Raw genomic sequence first — 17,140 nt, forward strand, 5'->3', positions numbered from 1 at the left:
GTGCCAATTTTTAAAAACAAAAACATACCCTTAGAACTTTTGTTGTCAATCTTTCATAAACCTTGCTGTCAAATGGGCATGCAGCCTCAAAGCCCTAGGGAGCTGCCAACTAATGGTTTATATCATCACTAATATGTTACAAAAGGCTTACATGTTTAGTTAAAAAATAAAAATGAGGCATCTGGGAAGGTGCCAGAGATGTAAAATGGGAAGGATTCAATGGCAGAAGAAAGGATTCTATGACTCATACCAGGAGTAAAGTATACGCGCACCATTTTTAATTGTTCTCTGGACTGAAAATTGAGGTCCCTGCCTCTGAGCCCCTTCATAAAAATTACTCAGAGGAAAGCTATAAAGTTTTTCCATATATAAGAAAATAAGTATGCTCTCAAGAAACTTCAAAAAGGCAATTATGATATGATCAGCCCATTGTGTGAGATCACACCTGTGCTTTCCATTCTGGAAAGAAATTGCTGGAGAATTTGCCTAGTTAATCTTGGAAGAGAGACTGCTTTCATCTTCTGGGACCTATCCTCTTACAAGTTAGTTCTCAACACTTTGATAATCACAGTTGTTGAGGTGATTCATTTAAGGAGGCCACTCGATGTAATGAGCACTGGGTATTATACACAACTTATGAATCACTAAATTTTATCCCTGAAACTAGTAATACACTATATGTTAACTTAAAAAAATGCTCATCTTTCTGGAGTTCCTAAGACCATTTATAATATAAATTCCTAAAAATTGTTAGGAATTTATTGGAACCAATTTACTAGTATATAGAACAATTAGAATAATAGACAATTTGATAATCATTAGAATTTATTGAAAGTAATTATAGTAGGTAACTATAAATAAGATAAGGAAATAATAAATTCGAGCCTAGAAAAATCAAATTGAAATATATTGCATCAGACTCTGGAGCTACAGAACACACCCATAGGAACACAAGTCTAAGAAAACTAGTTTTAAATACATGAATTCTTATAGAAAACTTTTCTTGTCCAGTTCAACAGGGTATAGTCTCACGGAATAGCAGTAGTAAGGGGCTATTAAAGAAATCTCTCCGCCAAAATTCCTAGCATGGTGTGCATATCTGCAAGTAAGTGATCAAATACCTCAGTTTATTTCAAAATTTCAAGTTTCTGCCTTTTGTGTGTGTGTGTGTGTGTGTGTGTGTGTGTGTGTGTGTGTGTGTGTAGTGAGGAACCTCTGAGGGGTGAGCCCCAGGGAGGGCAGGTGTTTCCAGAAGTCTCAGGTGTGTAAGTTGCCCAGGATGGGAGAAAGTCACCTGAGTCTGGGAGCAGGTCGGGACTGGAGGTGCAGGCTGGGGCTGCCCTGGAGTGCCTTAACCTCTAACTTTTAAGTCCTTTCTATATAATTATTTGAGAAGTATAAAGACATTCACTGGTTTATACAAAGCTCCGTTGAAAGGCCTACTCAATGCACAATTTTTCTCACACTGGTAATATATGCCCAAGCTTAACAGATTTTAAGAGGAAAAATAGAATGAATAGGCTTTCTCCAAAAAGTTAGGGAAAAGGCTACCAAATATTGAGCCAAATTTAATAGAATAGCTAATTCAGAGTAAATCCTGGAAGATGGAATATTAATCAAAGATGTTATACCATATTCCAACTGTCAAAATAACACTGATTGCACTGTGCCTACATACACAGGGGGTCAAATGGTCCAGTGAGAGCGACATCACAACTTTCTATTCATTATCATACAGAGGACAAGTCTTGAACTAAATGTTATGAAAAATACAAACAAGTAAGACATTAGTGCTTTTATTAAGATGATTTCCATCTCCCTGGTAAAATAAAATTATAAATATCAAAGCAAATGGAAAGTTATTTAATCAAGTACATAATGAAGGGCTAAATTGTTGAGTAATCATTACTTGATTCTACATTTGTTGAAAGCCTATGTGACAAGGACTACACTAGCCACTGAGTGTATAAAATGAATTACACCTACTCTCTGCCCTCAAGAAAACTCACAGTAACAAGTACAATTTCACAAATTGTTTTCCAGAGACACTAAAATTTTCCAAACCACTTTGACCATTCAACATTTATTTTCTAGACTTGTGTTTGGTTTTTTTTAATGATATGTTAGTCACCATTCAGTACATCATTAGCTCTTGATGTAGTGTTCCATGATTCACTGTTTGCATATAACACCCATTGCTCCATGCAATACATGCCCTCCTTAATACCCATCACTGGGCTAACCCATCTCCCTACCCCCCTCCCCTCTGAAACCCTCAGTTTGTTTCTGGGAGTCCATAATCTCTCATAGTTTGACTCCCTCTCTGATTTCCCCCCCTTCACTCTTCCCTTCCTTCTCCTAATGTCCTCCATTCTATTCTTTATGTTCCACAAATAAGAGAAACCATATGATAATTGTCTTTCTGACTGAGTTATTTCGCTTAGCATAATCTCCTCCAGTTCCATCCATGTTGATGCAAATGTTGGGTAATCATCCTTTCTGATGGCTGAGTAATATTCCATTGCATATATGGACCACATCTTCTTTATGCATTCATCTGTTGAAGGGCATCTCGGCTCCTTCCACAGTTTGGCTATTGTGGACATTGCTGCGATGAACACTGGGGTGCAGTTGGCCCTTCTTTTCACTACATCTGTATCTTTGGGGTAAATACCCGTCAGTGCAATTGCTGGGTCACAGGGTAGCTCTATTTTTAACTTTTTGAGGAACCTCCACACTGTTTTCCAAAGTGGCTGTACCAACTTGCATTCTCACCAACAGTGTAAGAGGGATCCCCCTCTCCACAACCAAGGAGCTCCCAAGACCAGCAGAAACTGAAAGAATATGTGACCACCAAACTGGCCCTACAAGAAATATTAAGGGGGGTTCTATAAAAGGAGAAAGACCCTAAGAGTGATAGAGAACAGAAATTTATAGAGACAACCCATAGAAACAAGGACTTCACATGCAACGTGATAATAATAAAATCATATCTTTCAATAATCACTCTCAACATGAATGGCTCAGACTTGTGTTCTTAAGAGCAACTTGGGAAATGCTGGTTCTAATCCATGAATGGTATAAAATTCAAATAAGGGAAATTTAATTACAATCTGAAAAATCCTTATGATAATATGAATTTCAGTCAAATAACTGGATGATGGATAGGCCTTGGACTGGTGGGCAAATTCAAGACAAGGAGAGCTCATAAGCAAGGTACATGTACAAGGTACATGGTAGATGAAAGTTAAAATGACTAGGCCACCTGGACCACAGGCCTTTAGGCTAAGTAGTAGAAAATTAAGTTTGATAGTGAGTTTAGACTAATACTAGAGGATCTAAAAACAAGTGAAGACTTTATTCTTTTTTTAAAAGATTTTACTTATTTATTTGACAGAGAGAGAGAGCGCAAGCAAGCACAAGCAAGGGGGAGCAGCAGAGGAAGAGGGAGATGCAGGCTCCAGCACTGAGCAGGGAACCAGATGTGGAGCTCAATCCCAGGACCCAGGGATCATGACCTGAGCCAAAGGCAGATGCTTAACTGACTGAGCCTCTGAGGTGCCCTGAATTATTCTTGATTAAGAAATTGACATGGAGAAAGACCTATCTTTAGGTAACATAGCCATGTTATTTTAGTGCAACCTGCATGTAAAGAAAAAAATCTGGAGTATATTCAGAATAATAGGACCCAAACTCTTTGTCTCAACCCAGAAAAACAGAGTACTGTGATTATGGTAACAAAAGGTAAAAAAATGATGCATATCAAAGCATGGCAAAACTAATAGAAACAAATTAAAAGATGTAGAAAATTGTAATTTGCTTTCCAACAGCAGAATCAGTCTGGGGCACTTGAAAGAAAACCAATCATGAGAGCCAGAAAGCACTGGAGTTTGATTTTTGAGGTCCCTTGAGAGGCAACATGATGTAGCTACAAAAACTTCTTGAGTTGTAAACTTAGGCCAACTGGATTCAAACCTCACTGCTGCCATTTACAACTTGTTTTATTTTCATATAAAATACTGAGTTATATACAGCCACTCATGCTCAGGAAGACTCTACAATGCATGAGTTTAAAGAAATTTTATAGGTTTTTTACCTTAGCTTTTCAATTAATATTTTGTAACCATCTGTTATATATCAAAGACTGAGCTAGGTACTGGAGGTTCAGCACTGAACAAGACAGACATGATTGCAGTTCCTACGGAGCTCACATAACTACAAAAAATGTTATTAATGTACAGAAAATGAAGAATACATTCCTTGTACTATGTTTATAGACCAGCTCACCATGAAAGATCTAATGTCTTCAGGGAGTGCTTCAAAGAAGGATGTATTACCTTACTGTAGGTACTAACTAGAGCTTTTAAATATAAAGTATGAAATCACCAATCTGTATTAAAACCAGCAACTGACTTCTGTTCCTATTCAGAGGACATGATAATCATCACTAACACTCAGAAACAGAATGCCAGCTGGAAAAGTTCAGGAAGATCAAATCATTCTACCTCACACTTTTACAGAGAAAGGAACTAAAATCAAAAGAGGTTAAATGACTTGTCGATGGCTCCATGGCTAGTCAGCGGCACAAAAGGGACAGGGATCAAGTTGATCTCTACATCAGCCCTCTGCTTTTTCCAATACCCTAGAAAAAACACCATTTGTTAAAACAATGAAAAAGCTGGAGATTTTGTGACAGGCTATGATGTTTACCCTTCCATTTTGAGAATTATCCATCCCCACCTCCACTTTCATTATATTTTTGCTCATTTCACATGGTTTGACTAAGGCTCATCCAGACTCCCTAGGCTCCTAACTCATAGGGGAGGTCTCAGTATCCAGGCCTTGCCAATTGGAATGCTTCATTCCCTCTAGACACACCAATTGGTCAGAGATGGGCAAGCTAGTTCGGGTGATGTCTTTCCTAGGATTTTTGCCAGATTATCAGGAATGATATCTCTTTTCTGCTAGAATCATGAATCATATAAATTCTGAAAACCTGGAGCTCTTTGAGCAATCTTCTCTGCCACAGGGATTGAGCCTTCTGGGAACAAGCAAGAAAAGCAAAACCGAGAGATTTAAAGATCAAGCAAAAAATGTCATGACTAAGTCACTTGGATCCAGCATTGCCTGAAGCTAGACCTTCCCCCAGACTTTTCTATAAAATAAGCTAATTAACTCCTTTTCTTAATTTAATTGAAGTTTTTTTTCACTTACAACTTTTTTAAAGTACCCCCAAATACATGTACTAAATATTTCTTTCAGAATAAACCTACTACTGTCATCTCCAACTTGAAATGTCTTTGTAATACCATCAAAAAAACCAAAACGAAACAAAACATAAATTAGATGGCCAAACCCAGTCTCTAAGATTTCTAATAGGAAGTATTAAGGATGCTCTATTACTAGTTATCTAAGAAATTTTCAAGGAAGGCAGCATACTGTGGTAGGTAAGATCATTGCTTTGGAGACATAACAGACTAGGTTACATGTCAAATCTTAGTTCTGCCACTTAGTGGCTGTGTGACCTTGGGCAAGTTCCCCAATCTTTCTGTTTCTCATCTCATGAGGCCTAAATAAGAAAAAGTGACTTGCATACTGCCTACCACATAGTCAACACTAAATAAGTAGTAACTTTTCCTGTTGATATTATTATTTATTATTGTTGATGTTAGTAGTAGTGGTGGTAGGAACTAACCACATGCAATTATCATGCTAAGCATTCAGGATGCGAAATGGAATAAGGCATAATTCTTTCCCTTCAAGGAGCTAACAACAACTACTCAGAACATTGATAGGTGTCAAATAAAGGATACCAATCACAAACATTCTGGAATTGAGGAATGAGAGAGATAACCATGAACTTGAGTGGTTGGAGAAGATTCTATTTCCTGAAAATTATGTAATAAGTAAAATGTATTATTGCTCCTATTTCTACCACCAAACATAATACATGGAAGCAAGCCTGAAAGTATGGAAGATAAGAAGTGAAAGAAATCTAAATGATGAGTCAGCCAAATTCCCCATTTTACAGATGGACAACCTGAAGTCCCTAAAGAGAAGAAGTTTGCCCAGATCATGCAACTAGCCACAGGAATAGTGAGAGTGAGAAAGAAATTTGAAGTTTCTGGAGTTTGAGGGTCTTCTATGTCCACTCTGAGATGAGTGGCTAATCCATTTCTATATAAAACTTACTGTAGAGTAACTTCCATCTCAATCCCTGGCTGCTTGAGTACTCTATCACTTCTTGTGGTCTCTGTCGTTGTCTTTCATTAATGCCCTCAGCTGACCTGAATTCAACATCTCTAGAGTAGTTATTAACTTTAAAATTTCAACTGGCAGTTTGTTGAAAGACACATGTTTTCTCATGATTTTATCAATCTCACTCTCCAAAATTTTTTTCATAGCTAAGATCAGAAACAAGAAGTGGAATTGTTCTCTTGCTTTGGTATTGATCTTTCTGCCCCTGGTGAGGGTCTGCTTCAGGCAGAGGAGTCCAGCTCACCTGGACCTAAGATTCCAATTCCTGCCTACCTAGACATCTCCATAGGCTTGAAACAGAATTCTTAGTACCAGATTAGCATCTCTGCCTAGGGATAGCCATGTTCTGATTTAACTCACAGTTTTTTTTTTCCCTGAGGTTTAAAACCCTGTTAGTTCTAAAATTTTAAATGCTTACTCAACTTATTTCCACGGTTTAGAGTTCTAGAAGAATAAACATGCAATATCTATCACTTTTCCAGGCTTTCAACATTAATACAGTCAGAAACATTAAGCTTGGAGTGTTTTTCAAGACAGCCTTAGTCCCTGATCCAATCCCACTTCATATTTATAAGGATCTGATCTAGAAAGTCAAACTAGCCATCCATGGATTCAGATTTATTTTCTGAAACTTTGGAGAATCTCTGTCCTCACTGACAAATCACAGGGAATTTTACATTTTTTCCACTCTTTGATAGCCTTCTAGCTCTCTGTTGTTCTGTCACCAGCTGGATTATGGTCCACTAATGGTGGTGGATTCCAAAGAGACAGAAGGCTGTTTTCAATCCATTTGTTATTTTAATGACAACGAATCACCCCATAAGCCTTGTTAAAACCTCATTTAATCTAGAAAAAATAGAGGTACCAAGACACTTAAGCAGGAATATGGTAATATCAACATCCATCAAAGCAGAAATAATGGAGTGGAAGCAGGCCTAAAAGGGTGGTCCTAGGAGACGTACCACCATCCCACAATGAATCAGCAAGAGCTTTTAGCATTAGCTACCACTCATTTAACCCTCATTCTATCAGAAATTTAAAACCATGCACACTTGTTCTCAAACTTTAGAGTATAAATAGTTAGAAAAATCATGTGTGCAGTCAGAACACAGGAAAAATTATAGATCTTCCTTGACTTATTATGATGATGTTATGTTCTGATAAACCCACCATAAGTTGAAACTATCTTAAGTCAAAAATTCATTCAATATACACCTAACATACCAAACATCATAGCTTAGCCTAGCCAATTTGAATTTGCTCAGAATTTGCACTTACGTTAGCATAGAGTTGGGCAAAATCATGTAACACAAAGCCTATTTTATAATAAACTGTTGATTATCTCAGATAACTGAATACTGTACTGAAAGTGAAAAACAAAATGACTCTATGGGTACAGAATGATTTTAAGTGTATTGATTGCTTAGCCTTGTGATCATGTGGCTGACTGGGAGCTGAAACTCACTGCCCCTGCCCGACATCATGAGAGAATATTGTATGGCACACCACTAGCCCAGGAAAAGAGCAAATTTCAAAATTCTAAGCACAGTTTCCACTGAATGTGTATTACTTCTGTACCATCATAAGGTCAAAAAATTGTAAGACAGNCAGCCAATCAACTGCATGCCAAATAGCTTTCAGTTTCTTGGCACAGGGCACTCTGAAATGGCTGTTGGCTGCCCCACTTCTAAAAAGTGAGTTCTGACTGCTCCTTCAAAAGGGAGAAAAATATATTTCCCCGGGCTGAACTCCTGCAACAAAATGTGGTGGATAGAATACTGAAATGGGGAGGAGGGTTAAGATGGCGGAGGAGTAGGGGACACCTTTTTCAGCCGGTCCCCTGAGTTGAGCTGGATAGGTACCAGACCAGCAGGAATATCCACGGAATCAGCCTGAGACGCAGGAAGATACATCTGGATCTCTACAAATGAACATCTCCAGCGCTGAGTATCGAGGTACGAAGCGGGGAGCCATGAAACCGCGCACAGATATCGGAAGCTAAACAGAAGGGGGAGGGAGCCGCCGTGTCAGGGCGCCGGGAAGCGGTAGCCACCTGCAAGGGGGAGCGGACAGACCGCGGACCCGCACGCTTGAGACAGCAGGCTGAGAAGGGAGCTCCGGGAGCGCACGCGGGACGGCTGGCGGTTGGCGGGCCACCTGCACGGGGGAGCAGGCGGACTCGCGGACGGCACCCGCGAGACAACAGACTTAGAACGCGAGCTCCAGGAGCGCGCGCGCAGGGCGGCTGGCGGGCCACCTGCACCGGGGAGCGGGCGGACCGCGGACCCGCACTCTGGAAACGGCAGACTGAGTCCGTGAGCCGGGAGCGTGCACCACCAAGCATCTCACGGAGCTCCGGAGCTCCGGTGTGCTCACTGGATCGAGGCTGAGACCGGGAGCTCCGGGAGCGTCCGCGGGGCGGCTGGCGGCTGGAGGGCCACCTGCACGGGGGAGCAGGCGGACTCGCGGTCAGCACCCGTGAGACACCAGACTGAGACGGGGAGCTCCGGGAGCCCGCGCGGGGCGGCTGGCGGCGGGCGGGGTTGGAAACACAAAGGACAGAGACGTGCCGGCCCTGGAAGTGAGGGCTGGGACGCCGGGTGTGGGGCGCACAGCCCGGGATGCTGCAGGGTTGAGCAGCACCAACAGAAACAGAGTTAAAGTGGCCAGAACATCAGTGGAGAACGATCCGCGATCCCTCTGTTCTGAGACAGAGGCTGAATTTCAGCCGCTGCTGCTCTCTCAGAAGAGGCATAGCAAACCGCCAGGGAAAGCCGCCAGAGAACAAAAGCCCGGAAATACCGGCTCACAGGGTGCCCATCCCCATCCCCCCTCGCAAGGGACACAGAGACTCTACCCAAACAGGGTTTTCTGAGTACCGGCAGGCAGGCCCCTCCCCCAGAAGGCAGGCTGAAAAATCAAGAAGCCCACAACCCGGAGCGCCTGAGTGGCGCAGTCACCAAGCACCTGTCTTCGGATTAGGGTGTGTTTACAACGTTCCGGAAAGGAGTCCCTCATCGGGCTTCTCCACCGGGAACCTGCTTCTTCCTCTCCCACTCCTCTGCTTGGGTTCCCTTTCTTGCTGACTGTCTCTCTCTCTCTCAAATAAATAAATAAACTCTTTAAGGAAGAAGCCCACATCCCTAAGATCTCTATAAAACAAGGGCGCACGGCCTGGGTCCCAGTCAACACTTGGGCTCTGGACAACCCTGCAATCTCTCTTCATCAGAATGACGAGAAGGAGAAGTCCCCCCCAGCAAAGAAAAGATAATGAGTCTGTGGCCTCTGCCACAGAATTGGCCTCGGCCACAGAATTAATACATATGGATGTATCCCAATTATCAGAAATGGAATTCAGAGCAACAATGGTCAAGATGATGAGTAAACTTGAAAAAAGCATCAGAGAAAGCGTTGCTGAGAATATAGAATCCCTAAGGGCAGAAATGAGAGCGAATCTGACAGAAATTAAAAATTCTATGGGCCAAATACAGTCAAAACTAGAGGCTCTGACGGCCAGGGTCACCGAGGCAGAGGAACGCGTTAGCGAATTGGAGGATGGGTTAGTAGAAGAAAAAACGAAAATAGAAGCTGGTCTTAAAAAAATCCACGCCCACGAATGTAGATTACGGGAGATTACTGACTCTATGAAACGATCCAATGTCAGAATCATCGGCATCCCTGAAGGGGTGGAGAAAAACAGAGGTCTAGAAGAGATATTTGAACAAATTGTAGCTGAAAACTTCCCTAATCTAGCAAGGGAAACAAGCATTCGTGTCCAAGAGGCAGAGAGGACCCCATCCAAGCTCAACCAGGACAAACCTACGCCACGGCATGTCATAGTGCAATTCGCAAATATTAGATCCAAGGATACAGTATTGAAAGCGGCCAGGGCAAAGAAATTTCTCACGTACCAAGGCAAAGGTATCAGGATTACGTCAGACCTGTCTACAGAGACCTGGAATGAGAGAAAGGCTTGGGGGGGCATTTTTAAAGCTCTTTCAGAGAAAAACATGCAGCCAAGGATCCTTTATCCAGCAAAGCTGTCATTCAGAATTGATGGAGAAATAAAGACGTTCCAAAATCGCCAATCATTAACCAATTTCGTAACCACGAAACCAGCCCTACAGGAGATATTAAGGGGGGCTCTATAAAGGTAAAAAGGCCCCAAGAGTGATACAGAGCAGCAAGTCACAACCGATACAAAGACTTTAAAGAGAAATGGCATCATTAAAATCATATCTGTCAATAATCTCTATCAATCTAAATGGCTTAAACTCTCCCATAAAACGCCACAGGGTTGCAGATTGGATAAAAAGACATGACCCATCCATTTGCTGTCTACAAGAGACTCATTTTGAACCCAAAGATGCATTCAGACTTAGAGTAAGGGGATGGAGTACCATCTTCCACGCAAATGGACCTCAAAAGAAAGCTGGAGTAGCAATTCTCATATCAGATAGACTGGATTTTAAACTAGAGGCCATAGAGAGAGATACAGAAGGGCACTATATTATTCTTAAAGGAAGTATTCAACAAGTGGATATGACAATTATTAATATATATGCCCCCAACAGGGGAGCAGCAAGATACACAAGCCAACTCTTAACCAAAATAAAGAGACATATAGATAAGAACACAGTAATAGTAGGGGACCTCAACACCCCACTATCAGAAATAGACAGAACACCCTGGCAAAAACTAAGCAAAGAATCAAAGGCTTTGAATGCCATACTCGACGAGTTGGACCTCATAGATATATATAGAACACTACACCCCAGAACCAAAGAATACTCATTCTATTCAAATGCCCATGGAACATTCTCAAGAATAGATCATGCTCTGGGACACAAAACAGGTCTCAGCCAATACCAAAAGATTGAAATTATCCCCTGCATATTCTCAGACCACAACGCTCTGAAATTGGAACTCAACCACAAGGAAAAACCTGGAAGAAACTCAAACACTTGGAGGCTAAGAACCATCCTGCTCAAGAATGACTCGATAAACCAGGAAATCAAAAAACAAATTAAACAATTTATGGAGACCAACGAGAATGAATACACAACGGTCCAAAACCTATGGGATACTGCAAAGGCAGTCCTAAGGGGGAAATACATAGCCATCCAAGCCTCACTCAAAAGAATAGAAAAATCTAAAATGCAGTTTCTATATTCTCACCTCAAGAAACTGGAACAGCAACAGAGGGACAGGCCTAACCCACTGACAAGGAAGGAGTTGACCAAGATTAGAGCAGAAATCAATGAATTAGAGACCAGAACCACAGTAGAGCAGATCAACAGGACTAGAAGCTGGTTCTTTGAGAGAATCCATAAAATTGATAGACCACTGGCAAAACTTGTCCAAAAACAAAGAGAAAGGACTGAGATTATTAAAATTATGACTGAAAAGGGAGAGGTCACGACCAGCACCATTGAAATTGCAAGGATTATTAGAAACTTTTATCAACAGCTATATGCCAAAAAACTAAACAATCTGGAAGAGATGGAGGCCTTCCTGGAAACCTATAAACTACCAAGACTGAAACAGGAAGAAATAGATTTCTTAAATAGGCCAATTAACTATGAAGAAATTGAGTCAGTGATAAACAACCTTCCAAATAATAAAACTCCAGGCCCAGACGGTTTTCCTGGGGAATTCTACCAAACATTCAAAGAAGAAATAATACCTATTCTCCTAAAGCTATTTCAAAAAATAGAAACAGAAGGAAAGCTACCAAACTCATTCTATGAGGCTAATATTACCTTGATCCCCAAACCAGGCAAAGACCCCCTCAAAAAGGAGAATTACAGACCGATTTCTCTAATGAATATGGATGCCAAAATCCTCAACAAGATCCTTGCTAATAGAATCCAACAGTACATTAAAAGGATTATCCATCATGACCAAGTGGGATTCATACCTGGGATGCAAGCATGGTTCAACACTCGCAAATCAATCAATGTGATACATCATATCAACAAGAAAAGACTCAAGAACCATATGATCCTCTCAATTGATGCAGAAAAAGCATTTGACAAAATACAGCATCCTTTCCTGATTAAAACCCTTCAGAGTGTAGGAATAGAGGGTACATTTCTCAATCTCATAAAAGCCATCTATGAAAAGCCTACTGCAAGCATTATTCTCAATGGGGAAAAGCTGGAAGCCTTTCCCTTAAGATCAGGAACACGACAAGGATGCCCACTCTCGCCACTATTATTCAACATAGTACTAGAAGTCCTTGCAACAGCAATCAGAAGACAAAAAGGGATCAAAGGTATCCAAATCGGCAAAGAAGAAGTCAAACTGTCTCTCTTTGCAGATGACATGATACTCTATATGGAAAACCCAAAGGAATCCACTCCCAAACTATTAGAAGTTATAGAACAATTCAGTAAGGTGGCAGGATACAAAATCAATGCCCAGAAATCAGTTGCATTTCTATACACGAATAACGAGACTGAAGAAAGAGAAATTAGGGAATCCATCCCATTTACAATAACACCAAAAACCATGCGTTACCTTGGAATTAACTTAACCAGAGACGTAAAGGACCTATATGCTAGAAACTATAGATCACTTTTGAAAGATATTGAGGAAGACATAAAAAGATGGAAAAATATTCCATGCTCATGGATTGGAAGAATTAACATAGTTAAAATGTCCATACTACCCAGAGCAATCTACACTTTCAATGCTATCCCGATCAAAATACCGAGGACATTTTTCAAAGAACTGGAACAAATAGTCCTTAAATTTGTATGGAACCAGAAAAGGCCCCGAATCTCCAAGGAACTGTTGAAAAGGAAAAACAAAGCTGGGGGCATCACAATGCCGGATTTCGAGCTGTACTACAAAGCTGTGATCACAAAGACAGCATGGTACTGGCACAAAAACAGACACATCGACCAATGGAACAGAATAGAGAACCCAGAAATGGACCCTCGGCTCTTTGGGCAACTAATCTTTGATAAAGCAGGAAAAAACATCCGGTGGAAAAAAGACAGTCTCTTCAATAAATGGTGCTGGGAAAATTGGACAGCTACATGCAAAAGAATGAAACTTGACCACTCTCTCACACCATACACAAAAATAAACTCCAAATGGATGAAAGACCTCAATGTGAGACAGGAATCCATCAAAATTCTAGAGGAGAACATAGGCAACAACTTCTATGACATCGGCCAGAGCAACCTTTTTCACGACACATCTCCAAAGGCAAGAGAAATAAAAGATAAAATGAACTTATGGGACTTTATCAGGATAAAGAGCTTCTGCACAGCCAAGGAAACAGTCAAAAAAACTAAGAGACAGCCCACGGAATGGGAGAATATATTTGCAAAGGACACCACAGATAAAGGACTGGTATCCAAGATCTACAAAGAACTTCTCAAACTCAATACACGAGAAACAAATAAACAAATCATAAAATGGGCAGAAGATATGAACAGACACTTTTCCAATGAAGACATACAAATGGCTAACAGACACATGAAAAAATGTTCAAAATCATTAGCCATCAGGGAAATTCAAATCAAAACCACACTGAGATACCACCTTACGCCAGTTAGAATGGCAAAGATAGACAAGGCAAGAAACAACAATTGTTGGAGAGGATGTGGAGAAAGGGGATCCCTCCTACATTGTTGGTGGGAATGCAAGTTGGTACAGCCACTCTGGAAAACAGTGTGGAGGTCCCTTAAAAAGTTAAAAATTGAACTACCCTATGACCCAGCCATTGCACTACTGGGTGTTTACCCCAAAGATACAGACGTAGTAAAGAGAAGGGCCATATGCACCCCAATGTTCATAGCTGCATTGTCCACAATAGCCAAATCATGGAAGGAGCCGAGATGCCCTTCAACAGATGACTGGATTAAGAAGCTGTGGTCCATATATACAATGGAATATTACTCAGCTATCAGAAAGAACGAATTCTCAACATTTGCTGCAACATGGACGGCACTGGAGGAGATAATGCTAAGTGAAATAAGTCAAGCAGAGAAAGACAATTATCATATGATTTCTCTCATCTATGGAACATAAGAACTAGGAGGATCGGTAGGGGAAGAAAGGGATAAAGAAAAGGGGGGTAATCAGAGGGGGGAATGAAACATGAGAGACTATGGACTGTGAGAGGCAAACTGAGGACTTCAGAGGGGAGGGGGTGGGGGAAGGGGATAGCCTGGTGATGGGTAGTAGGGAGGGCACGTATTGCATGGTGCACTGGGTGTTATACGCAACTAATGAAGCATCAAACTTTACATCGGAATCTGGGGATGTACTGTATGGTGATTAACACAATATAATAAAATAAAATTTAAAAAAAAAAATTGTAAGACAAACCACTGCAAGTCAGAGGCCATCTGTATAGAACAATAACTCATTCAGGGAATTTAGAGATTATTTGTTGCACTTTAAAAATATTTAACCTAAAGCCCAGAGTGCAGAGGTGCTCAGAACTCTCCCCAAGAGTCTTTGTAGTGGCCTCATTGTCATCTGAAATATGATTTGCCAATAACTGTTATTCTAGTCTTGGCTCTTTCATTTATTAGCAGCATGATCCTGGACAATTTGCAAGTGCCTACTTCATCATGTCACGATAAGGATTAAATGAGATATGTACATGAAGAACTAATCATATAGTAAGCATTTAATAAATGACAGGCATCACTATATCATTTATGATATGAAATTTTAGTATAATGTACCTGGGAAATAAGTCAATCCAGATACATCTCCACTAATCCTCTGTTTTTGCAGCCTCTTTCCCCCACTTTCTTTTACAGATGTATCTATGAGCACAGAATGTAGAATAAGGAGACCCAGGTTCAGCCTCATCTCTGCCATACTCTCTGTTGGATAACTATGGAGAAGTGGAAACACCAACATAGCCCTCAGTGTCCTCTATAAGATGAAGTAGGATCAGGTGACACCTATGACCCTAAACATCACTCCGATTGAATGGATTCTAGAACCTAGACCATTTGCCAGCTGCCCAGACCTTTTCCAGGACACTCAGCCTATGGGAAAAGCTTCTAGGGATACTCAGCCACACAGCAACTCTCAGGGACTGAGGGAAGGTGGAACTCTCAACCTAGCTCTCCATTCCAACAGCACTTTTCCCAGGAGTTACTCTGAAAACCACCACCAAGTACCTATGGTTTGATAAATCCTGGGTCTGTTCAAAGACTTCTCTTTCAAATGCTCTTCTCTACCAGCCTATCATGGACCTGTACAATTCCCCCTTTACATTTCCCCAACATCATGAAGCTTCTGAGCAATTTTTAAGGAACTCTAGTTATTGAAAAGTGGGGGAGGAGTGCTAAAGAGGCCAATCAGGACATTTTTACACTTAAAGTCCTTCGTTTTCAATAAATGAATGTCACCAAAAGAGAGAGAAGTCTGGGAATGAAATTCAGAGCAGTCATCTCTGTAAGAAGAAGCACTACTAGATTTTATTTTTTAAATGAGTATGGAGAGTTTCTTATATGCCAGGTGCTGTTTTAAGAGCTTTACCTTGATTACATCATTGAATCTTTACCACAATCTTGAGAGGCAGATACTTCATCATAATTTTTTTAATAATATTTTTTTATTATGTTATTAGTCACCATACAGTACATCCCTAGTTTTTGATGTAATGTTCCATGATTCATTACTTACATATAACAAAATGAGGAAACTGAGGCACAGCTTTACCATGACCAAGTCTGTAATTTTCCAACAAATATTACCTACCTGGCCACTGCAACTAAAAGTTGATCTGCTACTCATATTTATCATGTGAGATTTTGATATAGTTTCTTTCTTTTTCAGGCAGTGTCTGCTTACTCTGCTACGGGTTTTAACTTAGCCTCCTTCATGCCTAAATAGTAGATGCATAAAATCATTAAGTACTATTGAAAAATCTCAACTGGAATATTGATTTTTCCTACAGCTCTTCCCTGACACAGTTATTGCTAACAATTCAGACTTATGCATGTTAAAATAAATTGACCCGGTATGTGCTGCTAAATACAATCACAGTTATCTTTGATTGTCCAATTTTATATCCTCAGATAAAATGATACTGTTGGGGGTAAGAAACAGGGAAATATTTGTCATTTTTATTAGCAGCCTGAGACTATGAATGCAAAGTTTATCTTTTTTTCTAAATGTTTCTCAAAAATAAATTATCCTTTAGATTTAAGTGCTTTGGTTCCTGTATTAGTCAGGATTTACCAGAGAAATAGAATAAAACTACAGAATGTATGTGTTTGTGCATATATACATATACACACACATGCATCCTATATGTTGTACATTTATTATCTATTTTTAATTATATATATACACAAATGTATGTATGTATGTATCTATATCTCTAGTCTGAGTCCAAAGACCTGAGAACCAGGAGCACTAATGGAGTAAACCCTAGTCCAAGGGTAGGAGAAAATTGATGTCACAGCTAACAAGGTCAGGCAGAAACAACAAATTCTCCCATCCTCCACCTGTTTGTTCTATTCAGACCCTCAAGGAATTGGATAAGACCCACCATCATTGGAGAGAGCAACCTGCTTTACTCAGTCTAGTGATTCGAATGCTAATTTTACCGGGAAACTTCCTTATAGACACCCAGAAATGTTTAACCAAATACTTGCAACCTCATGAGCCAATCAAGTTGACTCGTAAAATTAACCATCACAGTCCACATTATCTGTAAATCAAATAACATTGTTTAGAAGGCAAATTGCACTTTAGGAAGTTGTAAAAAAAATTTAATTTTTTTTCTCAAATCATCTCTTTGGGTAACAGGAGTTCCAGACATTTGTCTTTCTTCTATTCATCTATAAAACTCCTCAAGGCTAAAATATCATGCTATGCAACCTCATGTTTCCCT

This window comes from Ailuropoda melanoleuca, chromosome 3 (genome assembly GCF_002007445.2).
Source record: "Ailuropoda melanoleuca isolate Jingjing chromosome 3, ASM200744v2, whole genome shotgun sequence".
Lineage (NCBI taxonomy): Eukaryota > Metazoa > Chordata > Mammalia > Carnivora > Ursidae > Ailuropoda > Ailuropoda melanoleuca.